A 24523-nucleotide genomic window follows, 5' to 3' on the forward strand; every position below is an offset into this window, starting at 1 on the left:
TGATATGAAGAAAACAAACAACAACAACAACAAAAAACTTACTAAATCCAAGGCAAAGATGAGAAGAAGTTTAGGCACCAGTTGTTTTATATCTGAGGACAGACTGGTAGGAACTAACTTAAATGAATAAAGCAGATCTATTTGTCTTGAGATAAAGAAAGGCCTCCATGACAGCAAGAATTGATAATTTTGAAATTATTTCTTTAAGGAAGTCACTAGTTTCTAATCATAAAGAGTCAACTTTTGGAGAAGATCTTTTATATTCATTATTTCATCTAAGCCTCACATACATTTTATGAGATAGTCATTATCCCCTGCATTTTCAGATTAAAAAAAAAAAAACAGAGTTTGACAGGAGTGGAGTGTTTTAAATTTGTGCTATTAATATGCAGCACAAACAGAATTCGAGTCTCGTTCACTGGCTCTAAGCTCATTCCAAGAAAGAAAGAAGGAAGGAGAAAGAAGAGGAGGAATGGAAGAATAAAACCACAGAGGAGGTTATTGTGTGAGTCTACTCAGGCTCTGAAAGCCACTTCTGGCCCCAAAATGAGGTAAAAACAATTGAGTACTTCATTTGGAATTGTAGATATAAACTTGAATTTGAGAGGGACACAAAATCATCATCAAGTAGTTTTCTTCTTTCTTTGCAAACCAATTTTCTTTCAAGAAGATGGTATTTAAATTTTGTTTCTTTTTGTTTGTTGGAAGAGATGCAAATTTCCAAACAATTGAGTTTCCCACTCAGCAACTTTCTCCTGCTTGAAGAGAGTTTTCTTTAATTAAATGTAAACACGTTTAGCAAATCAGTGTAGTAAGTGTCTAAAGGCCTCCTAGGATGATGTGAATTGTCATCAGACTCTTCCATCAGTTATGAGTGTTTGATTTGAATGCCAAATAATTTCCTTAAGAACCAGGTCCTAAACAAAAGATGAGTTTGAATCAACAGCAAACTAAGAAGGCCATTCTTGACAATTTCTACTGATGCACCAGGATGCTGCATAAATGCTGCACAGCCAATTAGCTCTATAACTCCTTCTAGGTCAGAGACAGGCATTGTCACAATGAGAAAATTCAGCCATTGTAGGTGACCCTGTTAAAAAGGCCAAAGGACACCAATAGAGGAGTATATTTTCTCATTGTTATCTACAGGCAACATCCAAATAAACACTAGAGCAAGTCTATACTATCTTTTATTTGCTTGTTAGATGTTACGACATTTGCTTTAGAAAAGAATATAATTTACCTTAATTTCAATATAAGACAGAATGAGAGGGAATGTTTTGAACATTTTTTGTGTTGCTAGTTCTGCAGGTACAGTTGGGCCAAGAACCAAATGTCCTTGGTGTCAACAGTCAGTTAATGGGTGAATGGCGTGTTTTCCAGTACTAGAATCTCTCAAATCGCTGTGCAGTTTCAGAATTTGGGATAAACTGGAAGCTACTACTGACTATTTTAAGTCACATATTTAGTGTTTTCTTCTTCAAGAAACAATCTATAGATGAACTTGAACATTTTGTGGGGCATCAGATCATTTAAAACTTTTTCATAAATAAATCAAAGTTTATAATAAGAGGAAAATACAAGCCAGATATTCCAGGGCAGAGCAAACTCAGACAGGAGTTGGCAATTGAGAACTTTCCATCTTAGGCCATGAGGCTACATCCAGGCATTGGTGCAGTGTCTGGGAATGGAGAAAGAACAAGGGAATGTAAGATAATATGTTCTCAGAGACTCTGAGATATTCCAGATATTGAGAGATATTGCTCATAGGCTTCCCCAAATCTCTGAGAATGAGTGAGATAACATAATATTTCTATTTTTGGGGATATAATATCTGCTACAGGAGAGTTACAGGGAAGATCCTGAAGGCCAAAAAAATATGAATAACAAACATTCTTATTGATGCTTTTCTAGAAACTGTTTTATAGAAACTGTTCCATTTAATCTTTATCATCGTGATACAGGTTAGGTGTGGCCATCATCTCCATTTGATTGATGGAAAAAGAGGCTCAAAGGGCCAAAGGAACTTGCTGAATGACCTACAGCAGTTGTTAAATGTCAGAGCCAAAAATCAAGAGTAGGGCCCATGCCACATCCTGAGCTTTTTCTTCATTAGCCACACCATCACTAATCATTTGAGAATGCTAATTGAAGCTGGAGACCCAAGTAGAAATACAACATATTCAATCTATCCAGAAATAATAACCAAATTAGCTCTAGAAAGTTGTCTACCAAGGTTTGTTGTTTTGTCTAATAAACATATCATTTTATACTCATTGAGATATTTCGTACTGTTTGAAGTTATTTTCATATGCTTTATTTATCGCTATTATTTGTCAATCCCTTTGAAAAGAAGTCACCTTTTTCATTGCTATATTTCCTTCAGATTCTAACACATAGTAGGTGCTCAGCAAGATTTGTTTAACTTAATTCATTAGAAATACCTCAAGATTGTAAAATGAAATCAGTGTTCCTTTTGCCTTTTCAGTTATACACACAGCTATGTGTAATGACATTTTATTTGTATGAATTTGTTTTTCAATTATGAGAACTCATTAAAATTTTCTGATTTCTCCTCCCAATATGATGTAGTGTGGCTTACACTACTACTGCAAAATTACACACTGAATAACTGTCATAAGAAAGGGCAAAAAGGATTTAATAGCCACAAACACTTATATTATTACTATGGCAAAACAATAACTTTTTCTCTGGGCTTCCCTGCAGCAGAGTAAAAAAGGAAAGATAATTAGATTAACAATCTTTACAATCTGATGGAAGGAAGCGCATTAACTTATCAAGAAATGGCATTAACAAGAATTTATTCTGTGGGCATTCCCATTGAGTGACACTACATTTCTTAGATTATAGCTCCCTTCACATAAAGACAGTTTTTCACACACTTTCTGCTAGTAATCTTGGTGGCTATGAAGCTCAGAATATCAACTGAGTTTCAGTAAGCATAGAATTCTAATTAGTTTTCTATCCATTTTCCTATGTATCTAAAAATGATAAGGTTATGATATACAGTAGACCAGCGGTCCTTCAATTTCTGGGGGACTCTTTCAAAATATAGATGGAAAGTCCTACTCCTTTGAAATTCAGATTAACAAACATAATGGATTTGGAGGAGAGCCAGGAGCGGGGAAAGGTGTTAAGTAACCATTTCCCTTTTGATTACAGCATCCCATTTTTCTTTTGAGGCATTATACCTCTCTTCTATTTTAGCCATATGGTTTGAATGAGGTTGGCTATATCCCCTTTGTTACCTGAGTAGGGATGTGACACAGTTCTGGCCAGTCTGAGCATTCCTCAGCAACAGGGCAATGAGACTCAACACTGAGCCTTTTGTTGAAGCTATTGAAAAAAGAGGCAACCTCTCCATGCTAAACATAGTGTAAAAATAAGTAGTCAGCTTTGACTCCCTATAAAAAGAGGCAGCAGAAATATATAGAGAGTGCCAGCAAATAACTTGATCTCATTTTTGGTGCATCTAGATTTTTCTGTATCTGAGGTAAGCCTAGATTTTTGAATTTAAATTAAAATTTTGATACTTGCTATTGCAAGAAGCATACTAACAATGGCTAACTATCAATATTTAAAATCATACAATTCTGCCCAGAGGAGTTTCATGATGAGCCAAGTTAGAAAACCACTGTATGAAATGTTCTTACGAAGTATGTTTTAAAATATGTCTGCAAATACTTAAATTAACATATGGTACTATGAAAACACATAAGTTTATTCATAGAATTCAGTATTACTGAAAACTTTGAGATGCTTTCAGAACTTTAAAGGTGCCAGGATTATAGGTTAAAACTGATTTATCAAACTCTTAAAATAAAATGTTGGCCGGGCACGGTGGCTCATGCCTGTAATCCCAGCACTTCAGGAGGCCGGAGGAGGGTGGATCATGATGTCAGGAGATCAAGACCATCCTGGCTAACACGGTGAAATCCCGTCTCTACTAAAATACAAAAAAAAAAAAAAAAAATAGCCAGGAATGGTGGCAGGCGCCTGTAGTCCCAGCTACTCGGGAGGCTGAGGCAGGAGAATGATGTGAACCCAGGAGGCGGAGCTTGCAGTGAGCCGAGATCGCGTCACTGCACTCCAGCCTGGGAAACAGAGCGAGACTCCGTCTCACCAAAATAAATAAATAAATACATACATACATACATACATACATACATACATACATACATAAAAATAAATAAATATAAAATAAAATGTTACTCGTGATATGGATGAGTTAGAGATTTGACAAAAAATATGAATCCCGTGTAGTTGGGGATAGAGATAGAGCCAATCAATGCCTAATTGGCCAGAGTCCCCTCATGGCCACATCCAGCTATGAGCAGATTCTCTGAGATTTCATAAAAGGTAGTCAAGCGCTGAGAGGAACTACTGAGTAGGCCCACGGTCCTTGCTGGCCGTGAAAATGATGATCAGTACCCAGCATCTGCTACTCCACCCTGACGCCTGACTTGTTCAAAGACAAAAACTACCATCTGGTCTTCTGTCTCAAGAGCCAGCAACCAAATACAGACCTTCTCATTGTTCATAAGGTGCACCAGTGAGCTTCCTACAGTGTGTGATGTAGAGCTAAGGTGCAATTTGTAGAGGGCGCTGTGCCTGGCGATGACAAGCAAGGACTCCTGACATGCACAAGTCCAGCCAGCAGCCTGAAATCGAAGTCTCATATATTGATTTCCCTGCCTATTGTCTGTGGTTTTTTTTGAAGCACTTGTTGGATGTGCTTTTTTGGAGTCATCCAAGCTTCTTGTAGGGCCTCTAATCCAATAAGGCAGTGCATTTTGTAAATTAGGGCTTCATTATTATTTTGAAACACTTCACAGGAAAAGCATGGGTTGAATTTTTAATCCATTCACATTTTCACAATAAATTGAAAAGAAAGAGCTATTACAATGTTTGAACATAATTTGGTATATGTTTTAAATTGTTATAAAATGATTTAAATTATTTTATTATCTACTTGTGTGAGTGAAGTTTCTTGTTAAAGATGTTTATCAAGAATTTGAAGAGATCGTCATTAAAAAAGTATTGATCAGACATTTCATTGTAACCCTTTCAAGCATAAGATGAGTTCTTAAAAATAGTTTCATTCTCAATAGGAAGTTCAAGTTTCTCACTAATCATAACCAAATAGATTGTATTTGAAAGTTTTATCCAATTCATATTTGTCCTAATACTTATATAATTATAACCAAAGTTATATAATATATTAAAAAGATCGTTTTCACCAAACCTCATTTGTATACTTCCAAATTTTTCCAGTTCATCCCAATACATCATATACATGTAATTCTTATGTTTAAAACACTTTTACTATGGTGCCAGCCCCTAAAATGGGTTCAAATTATTCTCGCCTCCTGTTATTCATGCTAATTATTTATTCCTTTACCACACTGAGTTTGGCTTACACGTATAATCATGAGATACTGCATAAATGGTGGAGTATGACTTATCAGGTTAGATAATTAAAGGCCATGCAGCTTCTGTTCTGAGCCCTTTGGGATCACTTATTCTGGGGGAAGCCTGCAGCCATTATGCAAAAACACTCAAGTTTCCCTATGAGAAGTTTCACATTGCAATGAACTGAGGCCTCCCTCCTGCAACCACAGCTAACTTGCTAGACATGTGAATGCATCATCTGGGAAGTAGAACCTCCAATGCCAGACAAGCCTTCCGATTACTTCGTCTCTAGCTGGCGTCTTGAGTAAAATCTCATGAGATACCCTGAGTTAGCTAGGCTGCTCTAATCATTCCTAACTCAAACAAAGTTTATGAAGTATGTGTTTATTGTTGCTTTAAGCTGCTACCTTTAAAGGGAACTTATTACATAGGAACAGATGCATGTACCCTTGGATTATATCACTATTATAGTAATACATTGCATTACTTACTACTATAGCAGCAATCACTCTGCACTTAACTAAAATTGCAAAGTAAAACAAAATTAAAGCATATGCTTAACATAGATCTAGACTCATCCACTAACTCAGTGATTCATTTCCACCTATCACTCTTATAGTGGACAAAAGTCATAGTTATAGACCAGCAGCATCTCATCATCTCATCAAGTTTTGTATGGTATAATCTTTGAGGACCACCCAAATATGTTAAATCATTATGCTGTGGTAAACTATTGTATGGACTCCTTGTAGAGCATTATAGCTTTTTTTGTTTTAAAAAAATACATATTTATTTTTCTTAAAATGACAAATATTAATTGCAAATATTTATGGGGCACAATGTGATGTTTTGATATTTGCATATATTGTAGAAAGAGTAAATGAAGCGAACTAGCATATCCTTTACCTCACTGACTTATCCTTTATTTTTTGCAGCTAGAACATTAGAAATCTATTCTTAACAATTTTGAAATATGTAGTATGTTATTATTAACTGTGGTCAACATGCAGTGCAATAGTTCACTAAATTGTGTTCCTTTAGTCTAACCTAGTACTCTTTGATCGACATCTCCAGATTCCGCATCCCACTTCCCCTCAACCCACAGCCTCTGTAAACACTTTCTGCTCTGAGTTTTGTTGAGATCTACTTTTTTCAGCTTCAACATATAAATGACATCATATGATATTTGTCTTTCTGTGCCTGGCTCATTTCACTTAGCATAATATCTTTTAGGTTTATCCATGTTGTCACAAATGATAGAATTTTCTTCTTTTTAAAGGCTGTATAGTATTCCATTGTGTAATATACTACATTTTCTTTACCTACTCATCTGTTGATAAACAATTAGGTTAATTCTATACCTTGGCAATGATCAATAGTACTTAAATGAACATAGGAGTGGAGACAACTCTTCAGCATACTGCTTTCAGTTCCTCTGGATATATACCCAGAAATGGGATTGCTGCATCATTGTGTTGTTCTATTTTTAAATTTTTTAAAAGATTATCTATACTATTTTCCAAAAATCCTATACTATTAACATTCTCACCAACAATGTACTGTAGCATTATAACTCTTAATGCCTCTTACATTAGGCTAGGGACCATCCCTATTTTTACATATGTCTATATCCCCAGGGGCTAGCAGAGTGCTCAGGATAAAACAATTCAATAATACCCTTTCATTTATGTATTCTAATATGCATTTAAGTTTCTCATATGTATATATTAGTGATTCTTTGTCAGTAATACGTATGTTTGAAAATCATCCAATCTATTAAATGGTACATAAGAGTTATTCTTTAATGAATAGTATTATCTGTTAGGCACATAGTTCTAGTTTAATTACCAGAGAAGCCCTATGGTTATCCTGTTTTTTAATTGAGGAACCCAAGTCTAATAAATATTATACAAAATTCCTCAAACACAAATCTAAAAAGCTTAGGAGTGAGATTTAAAATGTGGCAGGTCTGTTTGATTCAGAGCCTGTGTAGCTAACCACTATACCCTTAGATAATACCTTCCCTTAATAATTCCTAATAATTCAATCTTCAAAGAGGATTATTTGTCTCTTTCCTACTTCCCAATTTTTTAAAACTAAAACAAGAGATACAAGAAACTCTTCCAAATTGTCTAGAAAGTTTCCCACTAATTAACAAGGAATGTTGCAGCTATAACTTATCATTATTTTAACCATTAATCAAAAGCATATAATGAAAGATTAAAATGAATTAAATGTCTCCACTAAGTAATTGGCTTAGGGGACTTAATGCATACTACAGTAAGAGTCCATGCACACACATCTCATTGCTGAAGTGAATCGATGGGCAGATGGGACTTCCACCAGCAAGTGGTATATAATTCATGTTTATTGTAGATAAAAATTTGAGGCAGGGCTGCCAATATGAAAAACAAAGTTTTATAATAGATTTGGTTTTCTTTCAAAAAAGTTTGTCCAAAGGCAAATTAATAAACAAAACTTACATTGAGCACATTCTGTTCAAAAATAAATTAATTTCAACGCCCTTAATTCCGTTTTTAAAAGTGAAATCACTTTCCTTAGTAACTCAATTTATCTGTAACTTGCTGTTTTTTCAACTCAATTTAAAAGTTAATCTTATTATATTTTAAACCCTGAAACAAGCTGTTCTTCATATGTGGAAGAGCTTATTTGCCAGTTTACAAATAGGTGTGTTTTCCATTTGGTTTTAACAGATCTACAAATAAGCTCATAATTAAGTAGCTCATCTGTAAATTACCCACACATGCAGTTAACATTTATGTTTCCCACCAACTACATGCATATGCACTGCACAAAAGATAGCCCTTTAATTTTTAATTTTTTTTTTTTTTTTTTTTTTTTTTTTTTTTTTTTTTTTTTTTTTTTTTTTTTTTTTTTTTTTTTTTTTGAGACGGAGTCTTGCTCCTGCCACCCAGGCTGGAGTGCAGTGGCCGGATCTCAAGCTCACTGCAAGCTCCGCCTCCCGGGTTCACGCATTCTCCTGTCTTCAGCCTCCCGAGTAGCTGGCTACAGGCGACCGCCTCATCGCCCGGCTTAGTTTTTTGTATTTTTTAGTAGAGACGGGGTTTCACCGTATAGCCAGGATGGTCTCGATCTCCTGACCTCATGATCCCGCCCGTCTCGGCCTCACCAAAGTGCTGGGATTACAGGCTTGAGCCACCAGCGCCCGGGCCTATTTTTAATTTTTTTTTAATTTTGCAGACAGGGTCTCACTCTATCACCCAGGTTGGAGTGCAGTGACACAATCACAGCTCACTGTAGCCTCAACCTTCCAGGCTCAAGTGGTCCTCCTGCCTCAGCCTTCCAAGTAGCTGGGATAATAGGCATTTACTACCATGCCCAGACAATTTTTAAAAAATATTTTTGTGCATATGGGGTCTCACTATGTTGTACAGGCTTATTGTATTTAAAAAGGCTTTGCATGATTATAAACTCTCAAATTGTTTTCTTCATTTTGGGTTATGTTGGATGGCTAGGTTAGCAGCTATCACCACTCCCTGACTATGACTTTCAGCAAAAGGCTATTTACACTACTGAGTAACCCTCCAATTGGCAATATCATTCAAGCATATTATATTTTTTCCAATCTTTGTTTCCTCTTTTTTCTGTTTATTGATGTATGCCTTGAAGGATTCCTATAGTCAAAATTCATTCACGTCTCTGTTCCATTGTCTGGCTCTATCCTCTGACTTGCTCTGGCCAATGGAATGTGAGCAGAGGTAACATACACCATAATGTCTCTTACTTTTTCCCACTCCAAAGTAATGGCTGTCCTAAAGAGTAGCCACTCCTTTAGCCTGAGTTCCAGAAAGAAAAGAAATGCCAAAATGCATCAGTCAGTCCAGACATGCCGACATATTTCACAAAGGCTTGTGGTTCTAAGACACTAAGATCTGGGGATTCTTCATTAAAGCCGTTTCAGATACAACCATCCTTTAATAAGAATGTTGTACAATTTTGTAAATAAGACAATGCTTCTGAAAGGGAAGTTGCCATTTATTAATGGTCTACTGTCCCATTTAATACAGATAGTAGTCACATAAGAATTTGTATACCTGTTACACAGATGAGAAAACTAAGTCTCACAGGAACTGAGTTTTCCCAAATCATGGAGGAAATGAGGGACAGAGATGGAATTTAAAATCAGTTATAATGGACTCTACTTGTAGTTCATGTTTTTCCTATTACACTCTGAAACCTCAGAATGTGCTTTTTAAAAATGCCACATGCTCACCTGGGCGAGGTAGCTATGCCTGTAATCCCAGCACTTTGGGAGGTCAAGGCAGTTGGATCACCTGAGATCAGGAGTTCGAGACCAGCCTGGACAACATGGTGAAATCCTGTCTCTACTAAAATAAAATAAAATAAAATAAAGTAAAGTAAAGTAAAGTAAGATAAGATAAGATAAGATTAAATTAGCTGGGCACGATTGCAGGTGCCTGTAATCCCAGCTACTCAGGAGGCTGAGGAAAGAGAACTGCTTGAACCTGGGGGTCAGAGGTTGCAGTGAGCCAAGACTGTGCCACTGCACTCCAGCCTGGGTGACAGAGTGGAATTCTGACTCAAAAAAAAAAAAGTCACATCTTCTGACATTACTGTTGTTGCATTTATATTGATGAAAAAAAGTTACAAAAAACTTTAGCATGAGAGAACAAATCTTGAAAAATATTATGTAAACTCCTGCGTTATATTCATGCAGTATATAATGAATCCAATACGGTTTATTATTGAAAGTACATATTATGTTCTAAATCTTAATTTGAAAATGAAATTAATACATCTTTTATTTAAAATGTAATGATTATATTCACTTAAGCTACTAAAATATTGATATGGTTTGGCTATGTCCCCACACAAATCTCATCTTGAATTGCAGTTCCCATAGTCCCCAATTGTCTTGAGAGGGATCCAATGGGAGGTAATTGAATCATGGGGGTGGTGACCTCCATGCTGTTCTGGTGATAGTGAGTGAGTTCTCATGAGATCTGATGGTTTTACAAGGGGCTTTCCCCCTCCTTCACTCTGAACTTCTCCTTGCTGCTGCCATGTGAAGAAGGATGGGTTTGCTTCCCTTTTAACCATGATTGGAAGTTTCTGGAGGCATCCCCAGTCCTGCAAAACTGTGAGTCAATTAAACCTTTTTCCTTTATAAATTACCTAGTCTCTGGTGTGTGCTTATAGCACCAGGCAAATGGACTAATAAAGTAAATTAGCACTGCAGAGAGTGTGTTGCTCCTATAAAGATACGTGACTGTGGAAGCACCTTTGGAACTGGGAAACAGGCAGAGGTTGGAACAGTTTAGATGGCTCCAAATAAGACAGGAAAATGGAAAGTTTGGAACTTCCTAGAGACATGGAAGGCTCAGAAGACAGGAAGATGTGGGAACGTTTGAAACTTCTTAGAGACTTGTTGAATGACTTTGACCAAAATGTTGATAGTGATATAGACAATGAAGTCCATGCTGAGGTGGTCTCACATGGAGATGAGGAACTTGTTGGGACTGTAATGAAGGTGGTTCTTGCTATGATTTAGCAAAGAAACTGGCAGCATTTTGCCCCTGCTCTAGAGATTTGTGAAACTTTGAACTTGAGAGAGATAATTTAGGGTATCTGGTGGAAGAAATTTCTAAGTGGCAAAAAGTGTTTAAGAGCAAGCAGAGCAAAAAGTTTGGAAAGTTTGCAGCCTGACAATGCAATAGAAAAGAAAACCCATTTTCTGGGGAGAATTTCAAGCCTGCTACAGAAATTTGCATAAGTAACATGGAGCCAAATGTTAATCACCAAAGCAATGAGGAAAATGTCTCTAGGGCATGTCAGAGACCTTCATGGCAGCTTCTCCATCACAGGCCAAGAGCCTAGGAGGAAAAAATGGTTTCATGGCCTGGGTCCAGGGCCTTGCCGCTTTGTGCACCCTAGGGACATAGTGCCCTGCATCCTAGCTGCTCTACCTCTGGCTAAAAGGGGCCAATGTACAGCTCAGGCCATGGCTTCAGAGGGTGCAAGCCACAAGCCTTGGCAGCTTCCATGTGGTGTTGAGCCTGCGGGTACACAGAAGTCAACAATTGAGGTTTGGAAACCTCCACCTAGATTTCAGAGGATGTATGGAAACACCTGGATGTCCACACAGAAGTTTGGTGCAGGAGCAGAGCCCTCATGCAGAACCTATGCTAGGGCAGTGCAGAAGGAAAATGTTTAGTTGGAGCCCCCAAACTGAGTCCCCACTGGGGCACTGCCTAGTGGAACTCTGAGAAGAGGATCACCATTTTCCAGACCTCAGAATGGTAGATCCACTGACAGCTTGCACTGTGTGCCTGGAAAAGTCACAGAAATTCAACACCAGCCCATGAAAGCAACTGGGGTGGGGGGACTGTACTCTGCCAAGCCACAGGGTCAGAGCTGCCCAAGGTCATGACAGCCCCCTCTTGCATCAGCATGACCAAGTCAAAGGAGATTATTTCTAAGCTTTAAGATTTAATTACTGCCCTATTGGAGGTAACTAACTTGCTTTTTTTTTTTTTTTTTTTTTTTTTTTTTTTTTGAGATGGAGATTTTCTCTTTTGCCCAGGCTGGAGAGCAATGATGCAATCTTGGCTCACTGCAACCTCCACCTTGTGGGTTCAAGTTATTCTCCTGCCTCAACCTCTCAAGTAGCTGGTACTACAGGTGCAGGCCACCACACCCAGCTAATTTTATATTTTTAGTAGAGATACAGTTTCACCATGTTGGCCAGGATGGTCTCCTACTCCTGACCTCAGGTGATCTGCCCTCCTCAGCTTCCCAAAGTGCTGGGATTACACACGCCTGGCCCTAACTTGCTTTTGGTTTTACAGACTCATGAGATGAAAGAACTTGTCTTGTCACATATTAGACTTTGGACTTGAACTTTTAGACTAATGCTGGAATGAATTAAGTCTTTAGGGGACTGTTGGGAAGGTGTATTTGTGTTTTAAAATGTGAGGACATGATATTTGGGAGGGGCCAAGAGCAGAATTATATGGTTTGGTGGTGTCCCCACCCACCTCTCATCCTGAATTGTAGTTACCATAATCCCCACTTGTTGTGGGAAGAACCAGGTGAGAGGTAATTGAATCATGGGGGCAGTTACCTCCATGCTATTCTCATGATAGTGAGTAAGTTCTCACAAGATCTGATGGTTTTATAAGGGGCCTTCCCCCATTTCGCTCTGCACTTTTCCTTGCTACTGTGATGTGAAGAAGGACGTGTTGCTTCCACTTCTACTGAGATTGTAAGCTTCCTGAGGTGTCCCCAGCCCTGCAGAACTGTGAGTCAAATAAACCTCTTTCCTTTATAAATTAGCTAGTCATGGGTATGTCCTTATAGAAGGGTGAAAATAGATTAATACAAATATTAAGACAAAGTTTCTATTAAAGCTAATAAAATAAACTATCATTTAGAAAAGTAGCCTCTGTAATGGCACCTGACCAAGAAAATATTAATTATTGAATGTAGCTAATAAAACCAGTTTAAAATGACAAAAAAAAAAAAAAAAGAAAGAAAGAAATGAGAGGCCACATGAGCTATGGAACAATTAATTCAGTGTATCCATATTAAATGTTTATCTTCTCTCACAGAGAGAAAAAATAAAAACAGTATTCTAAGATCATTAACATTTTTCTTGCTTTTTAATCATAACTTCTTACTACAGTGCAAGTACCTGATACTTTTCCATTCTGAAGCATTTCATCTGCATTCCATATGTTTGTAGGTAGGACAGGGAATTACATGGATGTTTTTCCTTCCAGACTTCCTTTTGTGCTTGTCAATTCCCTAGCTTTTTGTTAAGCTGCAGGGATTGGTTTGTCAGGGATTTTGATTCTGGTGAGTAAGACCCTCAAGCTCCCATAAGGAATCCTTGGCTCAGGTTTCCTTCCGTTTGCAAGAAGAAAGAAATCAGCAACATGAATGACAGAAGGGAGATAAGAAATAAAGACTGAAGGAAAGGAAGATACCCTTTGCTTTTGTGACAGAAAATTTGAGGGATGCAATAAATTTGGCTGAGATGGCTCTCACTACTCATGGGAGAAGTTGGGGCATTTTATCTTCAAAGAGATACCCATGAGTTGTGAGGTTTTACCCAAAAGAAGCATGTTTCTAGAAAACAGAGCCCAGGAGCAAACTCCCAATAGTGTGACATTGCCCAGAGAACTCCTAGCTGGATCACAGGATGCTGGTGTTTATTGGCATAACAATTGCACTTTCCAAATTACTCTTAAAACTAAATCATTATTTATTATGAACATTTCAGAAATGATTTCCTTCATTTTGGTTTTTGAGATAATTCTATTAAAAATTTGTAGAATTAGGCAGTGGCTCATGCCTGTAATCCCATCACTTTGGGAGGTCAAGGCGGGTAGATCACGAGGTCAGGAAATCGAGATCATCCTGGCTAACACAGTGAAACCCCATCTCTACTAAAAATGCAAAACATTAGCCAGGAGTGGTGGCATGTGCCTGTAGTCCCAGCTACTTGGGAGGCTGAGGCAGGAGAATTGCTTGAACCCAGCAGGCAGAGGTTGCAGTTAGCCGAGGTTGCACCACTGCACTCCAGCCTGGGTGACAGAGCAAGACTCGGTCTCAAAAAAAAAAAAAAAAATTGTAGAATTATATACACAGAAAAGGACATGTCATCAGGCATATGGCTGGATGCGTTTTCATGAAGTTAGCATACCTATGCAACAGTACCAAATTCAAAAAATAGAAAATCAGTAGTGTACAGAAGCTTACCTTTCACATTTTTTAAACCTCTATAATTAAAATTTGAACTCAATGATTATTAAAATTAGGGTTTAAGTGATAAGAAGTGAGGAAACTTCTTCCCATGGTCCCTTGCTTATATGTGTTCTCTTGGTACTACTTCTGTGGTGATCACTATAGTCTTTCAAAAATAATTTCCTTTCTTTTTTTCTGTGTTCAGTTTTGGGAAAATTTCTAAATGTTCAGCCTGCTTTAAAAATAGCTGTTCCAATTCAATTTTATGTGATTATTTCTTTGATTCTTGATATGATTCAGTTAAATTAAATAAAGCTCCAAAACCAAATCAATTTCACATCGTCCTATTTTAACAAATATTTTCATAGCAAAGTACAAAATTGCCATTGCATCCATTCAGTACTCCAATACATTTCCTTTGTAAAATGTAATAGTAGTTAGGCAGTATAGTCTAGGTTATACTGCTGTAACAACCTCAGTACCTCAGAGGTTTAAAACAGGTGTCAATATATTGTGGCTCATGGGTTGAATCTGACTGCTGTCTGCTTTTATAAGAAAAGTATTATGGCAACGCAGACATGTCCATTAATTTAATTTTTGTCTATGACCATTATTTGTGTTACCCTAGCTAAAATGACAAATTGAGTAGTTATAATAGAGATCATGTTGCCTACAAAGCCAAAAATGTTTAATATCCTGTCTTTTACAAAAAAAAGTTTGGTGACTATTGCTTATACAAATAAAATGTATTTATCGCTCATGTCTCATGACAAACATAGATTGGTTGAGAAAGATTATGTTCCTTAGGGATCAGGGATGAAAGAGTCACCATCCTTTTATGATGCCAGCAAGCATTTACCAATGAATAAGAGCATGTGGAAAGTGGTATACCAACTCTGAAATGCATCTCTTCCACTTACTTTTTGTTAGTCAAAGCCAGTCATGTAATTCTGACTAATTGCAGGATGGTAAAGAGTAACCTGTGATGTGAAAGTGTAGCCTGTGAAGAACTAGAAATAGCTGTGGTACATCCATAAATAAAATCTCCCTTTCAACAAAGAAATACAAAACCCAATTTGACCTAATCATCCAAATGCACAATTTCACCAGGAAAGACTTCAGAAAAACAATAACAATTATTTTTAAAGCACCTACTATATGGTCAGGTGCTGCAATTACTAAAAGATACTGAAAAGATTTTATTTATATCACTGGCTGAAGTCCACAAAGGAAAATAAAACCTGTTCATCAAGCAATAAATTGTCTCTAAGAAAAAAAAAAAAATGCTGTAATAGTTTAAGGAATCACCATGTCCAGAATAAACATCTGACCAATGTTCTTTTAAAAAAAATTCAACGACAAAAAAGAGCTTCAGCTTTCTGCCTTAAGCACTGAGATATTATGGCAATTTAACTACTCACAGGGTCAGTTTAGACAGTAGTGTCTCCCTCCTGTGGACTCTTAGAACATTGTTACTACAGTTTATTAAGGACAACTAAGACTATGTTTCATTAAAATGAAAACAGGGAGAAAATACGACAGTAAGAGAATTGTTTCCCCTCTCCCAGCTGACATGCTCAGGTTTCCTTTATCAGAGAAACAAAACCACATTCCTTCCCCTGTCACCTCCCTGCATAGGGTCTGTAGGTCTCTACTCACATTGCTCCTTCACCATCAAAGTCTCTGAAATAGTAATTTACATAATTGCACAATCCAACGATCTTTCTCTGTCCTGATTCTTTTTAGAAATATTTTACCTTGAAACTGCCTCTTTCGATGGCCTCTATTGGCTCAATATTTTCTTACTTTCTTCTCCTACTTCAGTGTCCGTTTTTTATATCTTGAATCGATCCCTTTATATAATCACATTACTAAGATGTTATTTGCCAAATTTCCACTAATAAGTCACTTATTGTTTTCTATTTTTGGCAACTGTAATCTCTTTTAGGCAGCTGTGATCTCTATGCCACTGAGTCCCAAATGTACAACTTCAGCCCATGCTCCATTCCCAAATCCTGCACCTCCCAGCACAAGTAGCTGAAAATGAATTCATCCCTTCTTCCCTCAGTTCTATTTTTTGCTGACTTCCTTCTGTGTGCCATGGAAGAACACAAATTAAAACCCTTATTTTTACATCTCTTTCTATATGTAATCCATCGTTAAGCCCTGTTTGCTTTAAAACCATAATTTCATGATTTCTTTCCATTGCCAACATCCTTTTCAGACCAACATAGTTGCTTAGCTTGAATGCTGCGATATGGTCCTGACTGGCTTCTCTGCATAGAGTCTCTACCACCTCCAGGCTGTCTTTTCTGACACCCAGATTAGTTGTTTCAATATGCTTTTCTTTTCAAGTAAAGACCATTAAATCACCAACTACAGTACAAGCCACCCAATTGGGCATCTAATGCTTTCTTCTGCTCTCTCTTAAGACCACTTATCAGACCCACACCATGTATTTGAGCTAATCTGAAATACTGTCTTTGAGTTTCCACTTCCTTGCTTTTCCTCAATCTGTCTACACCTCTGGGAATGCCATAACATGGTATGTTATGTTTGTTCCAAGGCTTGTATCATACCTGCTCCTTTTTGATACCTCCAAGAAGGGGTCTAATATGGTTTGGCTGTGTCCCTACCCAAATCTCATCTTGAATTGTAGTTCTCATAATTCCCACATGTTGTGGAGGGACCTGGTGGGAGGTAACTAAATCATGAGGGCAGTTCCCCCATGCGATTCTCGTGATAGTAAGTTCTCACAAGATCTGATGCTTTTATAAGGGGCTTCTCCTTCACTCAGTTCTCATTCTTATTTGCCTTCCTGCTGCCATCTGAAGAAAGACATGTTTGCTTCCCCTTCTGCCATGATTGTAAATTTCCTGAGGCTTCCCCAGCCAGGCTGAACTGAGTCAATTAAACCTCTTTCCTTTATAAATTACCCAGTCTTGGTTATGTATTTATTAACAGCATGAAAAAGGACCAATACAGGGTCTCTATTGGCTTATCCTCAAGTCTCCCTCCTATCTTTCTCTGCCCTGATCTGTGTTGCAGGGTGCTGCATTATCTCCTTGACTGGGCTATCTAGCTTCTCAAAGGAGCTGACTACACATTTGGCTTGACCAATGGGACCTAGCAGTAAGAGATCAGAGGGTGGGAGGAGAAAGAGCTGCAGGTAACTCTTCCTCCATCTCTTGTTGTTCTAAGCCATTTTTTTCCTGGTAGTGGCAGCTTTTCTTCATGGTTACAGCTCCTGTGGGGTAGCACTCTTCCATGTCTCTATCCCTTACTGGATTTCAGGCACACTATTTCCTCTTCTGGCCCCTATAAAGCCAAGGTTGCTAACAGCTTTCTTAAATTGCTAGTCTCATCAACCTCATTCCATGTTATCTCCCTTGAACCTATCCACAGCTCTGTAAATAGTTCCTTTATTAACGTTTTCTGAATCATCTAAATAGGATTCTGTTCCCTGCAGGCAGCATTATTGATATGAAGGAGTGGCCTCACCCACTTATCAGCTCACAAAGGCAATTTGTTCTTGTTTTTGTGATTCGTGTCTAATTCTGCATTACATTTCAGTTAAATGTATGTGCATATTATCTCTTCTACTTGACTGTAAGTGATTTCAGGTTAAATATTCATCTTTGAGGACTTCAGAAAATCAAAGCACAGGCTGGCTTATGCAGAGATGCAATAAGTACTTGTTGAATTGAGTGTATTGAATAGTAGTAAATCATGTCAAAGAGCATGTAGCACAATAGACAGGGAAAGAAATGAACACTAAGAGTCGTTTTCCTGGACAAACGCCTGCTTTTGAGATTACAGCACCTTCAGCCTACAGCTACACCTCATCCTCTTTCTCTTTCCACTTCTGCCTTTCTTTCTGTGACTGTAACGTGTAAATTAGTCTTTTCTGTCCTTACGTGACTTGTCTGTGGCAGATGGCGTTGATAGTTTTTTTTTTTTTTTTGAACATAAAACAAACTGGTTGTGAGGAGTTGGGAGGTAGGGAATAGGGAGATACTGGTCAAAGGGTACAAAATTTTGGTTAAAAGAGGAATATGTTCTGGAGATCTAATGTACAGCATAGTGACTATAATTAGTAATTCTGTATTATACACTTGAAATTTGCTGAGAATAGATTTTAAGTGTTTTCACCACACACACGTGCACGCACAAATGGTAACTAACAGAATGGATGTGTTAATTAGCTTGGTTGTGATAATCATTTCACAATATATATTTATATCAAATCATCACTTTCTATATCTTAAATAAAGATAATTTTTGTCAATTATTCCTCAATAAAGTTGGAAAAGTAATTTTTTAACTCCATTCTCTGGCTTGTGGGATATGACCCTTTTTTCTTCCTCTTTCTCAAATCTTGTTTGTGCCTTTTCTTCACTGACTCTTAACTTTAGCTGTATTTCAGTGATTTTTAGTCTTCTCTCCTCACCTTACATATCCGCCCCTTACAATCTTATGTTCTCATTTGGTTCGAACACTAAATTTGTTCTTGCAACCTTCACATTGTTTTGCTTGCAGTCAAGCATTTCTCCTTAGCTCTGGCGATTAGGTCCAAAGGTTCCTGAAAGCAATTAGTCTGGCGGGAAAGGGTGGGAAAAGAGGTTCCTCCAACCCATCTGCAAGTAAAGAGGAAGAACAAGTTTAGGTGCTGTGAAAGTCTCATTCATAGGTTCATTCATTCTTTATCAGCACTTACACATTGGCTGCTCTTACGGAATTTCAAATCTAGAGTAGCAGGCAGGGACTAAGTAATCTCTTGCACAATGGGAGTTAACTAAGGGTGCAGGTTGGTAAAAGGGCATTTGTGTGTGTGTGTGTGTGTGCGCGCGCGCATATATGCATGTATGTATTAAGACAGAGTCTGGCTCTGTCAACCAGGCTGGAGTGCAGTGGTGTGATCATGTCTCACTGCAGCCTGGAGCTACTGGGCTAAAGCAATCCTCCTATCTCTGCCTCTCAAAGTGCTGGGACTATAGGCTCCTGCCACCACTCCTGGCCTCTTGTGAACTTTAAACAGTCCTGGGCCACCGGAACATAAAGCTCCAAAGAAGAATCCCAATCAGTCTCTCAAAGAGATTTAATGAAGACTTTGGAGTTCATTAGCTTTGTTGAACATTAAAAAGTAAAGAGAAAGCCCATCTCTCTAGGAAAGGAGGAATGTTGGGGAGAAATAAGGAAATCCCACAGAAAGAACCCGTATTTTATGGCAGATCATGAAGAGAATGAGGTACTCATTGGAGAGTGTGAAGAGAATGAATACATCTATGTAAAGAAAAATGAAAAATCGGGATTGACAGATATTGAAAACCCAGCATTTGTTAAAAATTCATAGTCAGACATCTCAGCCCAAGCCAACTCTGCCCCCTTCCATGAAACCCTCTCCCTCCATGGAACCATGTCAATAACAATAACTAGAAAGCCTGGATGCCTGGTGATTCGCTAAGGAGAAGAAAATGAACGAAAAGGTTTATTTTGTATTTACACGTGATTTCTAACACCCATCTCCCAACCCAGTATTAACGGACTTAGAGAAATAAAAAGATACCGTTTTCTAACTCCCCTTTAAGAGTCCATGAAGTACTGCCATCAGATTTGTTTATTTGCTTCCTTTTAAAGTTTTTATTTTCTTCTCATGGAATTTTCAAATATTAAGGAAGCGATGGACTAAAATACAAGACTGGAGTACCAACATCTTTCTGAGATTTGGGAAAAAATAGCTATCATATTTGGAATTCCATTTTCATGTAATTCAAGATAAAAGGAGGAAGTTGGGAAGGGCTGCCTGTCTCTAATATCCACAGGGAGCCCCGGCTGGCACAAATAGTAAGCAGCCCTCTTAGGCACAGCCCTTCAGGAAGGGAGGAATATAGGTAACTCAGAAAGAAAATGCAGAGTCAGCTAGCATCCCCTGTTCTTGAAAGTCACAAAATCAAAGTAACTGAGGAAAGAGGAGCCCTGAAGATAAAGGGAAGCAACAGCTGTTCACATTTCTGAATGTTTTGTCAACATCCAGGAAAAGAACCATTAGCACATAGTAGAGAGAGGCTGCTGCCTCTTTCACTCTGGAGATTATATTTCTCTTCATGGATCCCAAGATAACACTAGCTCTTTTCACACAGATGTTACACTGATGATTCACACTGAGAGATCAATGGAGGCAATACATCCCTCTAACCAATAACACTGCTCAAGTCATGTGAATTATCAGCTCTTTGGACCCAAAGGTTGTATTTTTCCATTACTCCCATGTAGTCTTGGCTTCTTAGGTTTATCAGTTTATTTTACGACACTCTTTCAATCTGGATTCAGATGTCTTATATATTTGTCATTATGATTATTCATAGTTGTATGATCAGGATTGATAATTTGGAAAAAGAAAGAAAGATTGTGAAGGAAGAAAGTCTGAGATAAGACTAAGTTTTCTATTTATATGTGATAGCCATAAACATATATGGTAAAAATACAGAATACAAAATAGACTGGATCCATCCCCTAACTATGTCATCTTAAGGAATTCACTGTCCTAAAGCCTCTGAGTTTTCTCATTTATAAGCTGAGGATAACCTTTAAAAAAATGCAGATTTTATGAATCTTCTATTCTTTGTTGATCTGTGTTTTCCTAATAGCATTAGCTAAAGTGTTGACATACATAAAACATATGAAAGGAAAAAAGTACATTATTTCTTTCAGATGAAAGAATGGCCTTCCAGACTGCTGTTTGAACACCAAAATACCTTTAAAGGAAATCTCTTGATATGTATTCCACAGAACACTACTTCTAAATGCTTTGTGTAAAAAGGTTCTGTTGTCAGTTTATAGTTGCTTTCAGAAATGTGATATATCCTGCTCACCCTTGGCCACTTAAAGAACTTGATGGCACATTTTTATGCTGAAAGATTTAAGAAATCCTACCCTAAAGAAAACTGATTTTGTTTGACCTAGCATTTAAAAGTGATAGAAAATAGGAGGGTTTTTTTTGTTTGTTTGTTTGTTTTTTTTTGCAATAATACCGACTAATTTCTCACAAATCAAAATGAGACCTTGAGAAACATCACCTTAAGAATATTAATTTATGTGGCCTACAAATAATGCTACCTTTGGTGTATATGGAATGAAGAAACAGCCAACTTTCATAAGGTTTGAAATTAAAAAATATAAAATAAAAATGATTTGGAAATTATACTTCTTATGAAAATTTTGGCATAGTCAGAGTACATGTTCTTCTGAATATTTGCAAATGAAAAGTAAATTTTAAGACTTCAATTTCTATTGCTGTGGTGTGAAACAAGAGAAAACAATGATGTGAAATATCACACAATTTTAACAGGGGGAAACAACAACAATAACCAGTAAGCTTGCTTCACAGTAGATACTCCAGAGCTGAGAAGCCCTGATACAACTTGTAGTGTTAGTAATCACAAGGATAACATTAAGACCTGCCACTATGGGACCATCAGTAGAAAAATAAATGCATTAGGCTGAGAAAGGTAATGCCCTTAGTGATTGAGCAGCATTCTTGAAGAACACTGGATGCATCTGGTATCTGCTGGAACTCCTGAGAGACACCCAACAGATGAGCTGTGAAGTCCCAAAGGAGTGGTCCATGATGACCTGCAAAAGCTGGAGGTGATGTGACCTCCCTAGATGTCATACTGATTTTCAGGGACAGTTCATGCAGAGAGAGTCTAGCTTCACGGACCTGAGTTTCTTTTTAAAGAATTTGCTCTTCTTCTGGAATGAGAGTAACATTATCAAAGAGATAATCTCTGCCTCCATGTCTACCATCCTGGCCTAGACGACTGTCAGATTTCCCCTAGGCTAGGTCCACAGCCACCTTCCTGGTCTCTCTGTTTCCAGAAATCTTGGTGTTCGATACTCCTCTCTTCATACAGCAGCCACTGTGACCTCTTACATATAGTAACCAGGTCATATAACTTTCCAGTCAAAATCTTTCTGCTAGCTTCCATGTGACTCAGGAACTAGTGGCCTACAAGGAACTAGCATGATCTAGCTTGAATAGCTCTCAACCTTCACCTTAGCACACTTCCTTCCTGTCTGCTCCTTGAATGCTCACGTTCACTCCTGCTTTGAAGCGTTTTGCACTTGCTCTTACCTGCCAGGTAATACTCTTTCCTCTCATTACTGAAGTCACAACTCATGTCTTCGAGAAGTCTTCTCTGACCACTTTGTTTAGAGCAGTACCAGAGCTTTTCTATAAGTTTATCAGGTTTTTTTTTTTTTTTTTTTGTCCTTCAGCACTAATAATTTCTAAAACTATCTTATTTACTACTTGTTTATTATCTTTCTTTCCCCACCACAAGAATGTTAGGCACTCTGAATGCAGGAAAATTGCCTGCATTTTTTCATTATTTTATTCTTGCAACACTTAATTGTCTCTGCCAAGATAGCAGTACATGCCAAGAAGTGCATGCCTGTATCCTGTGCCATAGTAAGTGCACAAGAAACAGTTGTCAATAAAGCACCACAGAAGGCTGGAAGAAAAAAAAGAAAAGGCAAACAGGGAGGGAGGTAAAGGGGAAGGGGATTAGAAGGAAAGGAAAGAACAGAGGAGAAAAGAAACTAGGAAAGAAAGGGATTAGGATAGAAGAGCAGTAGGTAGAACTATTTTTGAATAGTGTGAATTAACTGAGTAACAGAGAGCAAGATCCAATTTTGGAAAAAATGCATCATTTCTTCCTTCCTTCCTTCCTTCATTCATTTAGTATTTACATGCTTACTAAGTATCAGGTGCTATGTTGATAGCTGAAGGTATGGAGATGACAAGCTTCATACCTCCACTCATGCAGCTCGCTTCCTCAGAGGAGAGAAGAAAAAGTGAGTGGCAGAGTGCTGGTGGTGCTAAGACAGAAACATGAAAGGATGGCTGTGGAACTTAGAATGAGAAGCCACTGCTTAGATACAGGGGAAGCCAGGGCAGAATTAGAACAATGGTATCCAAATGATCAGGTAGAAGTTAGCTAAGTCAAAAAACACAGCAGCCTATTCCATATAGAGAGCTAACAGGGAGAGAAGTAGAGAGAGCTTAGAAAATCATCACAGTTAATTCCAAGATTATGAAATACATGGGGGTGTGAGGCAGAAGACCAGGTATGAGCATTAACAGAGTGAACATTAGAAGTTAGGAAAACAAATAATCCATTTCAAGATGTGGAACTGGAACTAAATGAATGTTTACAGTAGAATTACTAGGAGGTGAGGTTTTTTCAGCCATTTTATTGAGGCATAATTGATATACCAAAAACAATGCACATATTTAATTTGCACAATTTGATGAGTTTGGACATATGCATGTATCTGTTATACCATCACCATAATAAAGGTGATAAACATATCCATCACTTCCAAAGGTTTCCTTGTGTCCATTTATGTTTTTCGGGTTTTTTCATTTTCGATTTTTGTTTTTGTGGTAAGAACACTTGATGACTGATTTATCCTCTTAGCAAATTTGTAAGTGCATAATACTGTGTTACTAAGAATAGGTCCTATATTGCACAGCAGATCTCTAGAACATACTTGTCCTTCATAACTGAAACATCACACCCATTGTGGCCACCAGGTACATGCAAAGGTGCTCATCATCACTAATCACCAGGGAAAGGCAAATCAAAACTACAATGAGCTGGCACCTCACACTTGTTAGGATGGTTATTCTCAAAAAAACCAAAATATTAGTGGGAATTTTAAAGACTTCAAATAAGTGAATTTAAGTCTTGAAAACATCCTCAGGGGGGTCTTTTTATACATTATGTTAGACAAACATTAATACCTTAATATACGTCTCTATAGTTTACAGTCAAGCCCGTTTCCAGATTTAGTAACATGTCTTTGTTCCTGCTAGGCCCAACTGCTTTAGCCAGTATTACCATCCTTTTCTTACCACCTCAGCACCAGCAGATGTGGAATAGTGAAAAGAGAATAGGAGCTTATTTGGAAAATATGGATTCACATCCAGCGTCTATCTCATATCAGCCATGTGACATTGGGCTATTTGGCCACTTTGAGCTTCTGTTTCTTCATCTATAACATGAGATCCATCAGGCATACCTGCAAGCCTTTGGCAGCAATGAATCAACATATTTGTGAAAATGGCTTGATAACCACACATTGAAAATGTGATAAATGGCACCGAGAGATAAACATCACATGTTCTCACATATTTGTGGGACTTGAAAATCAAAAAAAATGAACTCATTGATAACAGAGAGTAGAATGATCACCAGAGGCTGCGATGGGTAGTGGAGGGTGGGTGGAGATGGTTAATGGGTACAAAAAAAAAAAAATACAAAGAATGAATAAG

At 37.7% G+C, this 24523-nt stretch overlaps 1 protein-coding gene and 1 long non-coding RNA gene across 3 annotated transcripts in view; both read right to left on the reverse strand.

The window, feature by feature from the left end:
* Positions 1–24523, reverse strand: part of GRM7 (glutamate metabotropic receptor 7) — a 921273-nt gene that overhangs the window by 774861 nt on the left and 121889 nt on the right. The gene's annotated exons all lie outside the window — the stretch shown is intronic.
* LOC108530953 (uncharacterized) lies at positions 1249–23092 on the reverse strand. Its single transcript, XR_001886032.1, has 3 exons — positions 22999–23092; positions 18635–18821; positions 1249–1681 (listed from the first exon to the last, which is right to left on the reverse strand). It is a non-coding gene; the product is annotated as an uncharacterized LOC108530953 (long non-coding RNA).

This window comes from Rhinopithecus bieti, unplaced genomic scaffold, assembly GCF_001698545.2.
Source record: "Rhinopithecus bieti isolate Rb0 unplaced genomic scaffold, ASM169854v2 scaffold_7049, whole genome shotgun sequence".
Lineage (NCBI taxonomy): Eukaryota > Metazoa > Chordata > Mammalia > Primates > Cercopithecidae > Rhinopithecus > Rhinopithecus bieti.